General features: G+C 39.2%; 1 pseudogene; it reads right to left on the reverse strand.

Annotated features, from left to right (window-relative positions):
* Window positions 1-649: 649 nt before the first annotated feature.
* On the reverse strand, window positions 650-1,283 carry LOC119034717 (60S ribosomal protein L18-like; annotated as a pseudogene).
* Between the last annotated feature and the right edge of the window lie 591 nt (window positions 1,284-1,874).

Raw genomic sequence — 1,874 nt, forward strand, 5'->3', positions numbered from 1 at the left:
ATTAATTTATTAAGAGCTGCAAAACACTGACCGACATTTCATTAAGTCCTAGATCTTCTATTATTCCTTTTTCATTTACTAGTGGAACACTTCTCTAAAGAAGTATTCTTTATCAAGTGTTTATTCAAACTGAGGTACAGTTCAATAGTTATGACTGAACAAATGTTTCTTTCCCTGTGTTAACCAATTTTCAAAATAATGTTAAATCTTTAACATTTTCCAAAAGTAATCAATACATTTTTAAAGTATTGTTATAAATGTACAAATTTAAACATACTTGTTATGTTTCAACCCACTTTAGATATTATTGTTATTGTTGCTCAAATTACTGTACCTTTAACCAGTGGAGAACTTTACAAGTTGTCTGGTGCATTTATTTGATAAAATTCTAATAAACCTAATATTTTTCCTACTCTCTAGTATGACCAGTTGTAGATTGCCAGCCCCACCCTAAAGCAGGCCCTTTTTTAAAGGATCTCTTGTTCTTTTTAATGGGAAGTAGCATCTAAATATTACCATTTTGATGATAGGAGTATCTATTGCTTCTGGGTTGGTAATTAATTGCTTCTAGGCCTTTTCAGTGGACGGAGCTAAGAAATAAGTATTCTTTTGCATGCAAGGTCTTTTAATAACAAAGTAGGATATGGTGTTAATTTTTGTAGCTATGTGTGGCCCATTGGTCTTTTGCATGCTCAAACTTCCAGCCCTTGGAGGGTAGGTAAGCTTTGGTGTGGCTATTAGGGGTTCCTGGTGCCTTGACAAAATGCCTGTGCACCTCTGGGCCCTTGGCCAAGGACCAGGAAGCAGGATGATGCTGTAGCCCTTGGGAGATTCCAGGACCAGCTGCTTGAAGGTGAGAATATTACCGCTGTCCTTAAGGAGTCAGCTTGACTGGCTGCTCACATGAAGAGCACACACCCGCAGCTTGCGCACCTCCTGCACCTACATGTCATCAGTTGTACATCCTGCAACAACAGCAGGTTTGCCCTCCTGTCTGGGAAGCTTCATCTTCTGGATCATAGAGGAAGGGAACAGAGGTGGCCGATTGGTTTGACTCATGAACAATCTCTTCAGCACCACTTGGTTGAAGGTGGAATTGGTTGTCTGGCCAGAAACCTGTATAGCTTGACCAACAGCCTTAGGTAGATGTCCTGGCTCTTGAGCTGCTTGCCCTGGGCCTTTTGGTCTCTGTGGTGGTGAATGTCCTCTTCTATGGTGGTGTGTCCTGTTCCACTAGGTCCAGAAAGAGCATAAATAAATATTTTTTGGAGACAATACATCATTATTTCATATCGGTACTTCCAATTCAAGAACAAATGTTCTTGATTCTGGCACTAACATAATTACTTATTTGCTTTACCTTAAAATAAATATGTAACAGAATCAGAATAATGTTAAAACTACCACCAACAATATGATTACTGAAAACAGTGCAAGTTTTGTACATATTTCTTTGGTCCTTAGAATATAGTCCACTAGGAATAAATGTTTGAAATGCTGCATTTTAAAGTTACCAGGGTTATTTCCCTTCTCTACGGTTGTGCTGCCAAACCAAGGACAGAGAAAGGATAACACACACGTGAACATTTACAGCACCACACACCTTCTTCTCCACTTTCCCTCTTTCTCTGTGCACAGCACAGTAATGAATAGAGATACTCCACATTCCTTTGTACAGCAGCATAGTACTCCATTGGGTGTGCCGAAATTGAGTCAGCTCTTTGGAGAGAAGTAACGTGCCTGTTCAAGCCTTTGGCCATGTTTCTATCGGATTATATTGCTCTTTTTTATTTAAAGAGGTTCTTTAAATATTCTGGATACATCAGACAATCTTCTTTCCAATGTAAGAACTGTGCACATGGACTCCTACTCTG

This window comes from Artibeus jamaicensis, unplaced genomic scaffold, assembly GCF_021234435.1.
Source record: "Artibeus jamaicensis isolate MK-2021 breed Jamaican fruit bat unplaced genomic scaffold, CSHL_Jam_final scaffold_474, whole genome shotgun sequence".
NCBI lineage: Eukaryota > Metazoa > Chordata > Mammalia > Chiroptera > Phyllostomidae > Artibeus > Artibeus jamaicensis.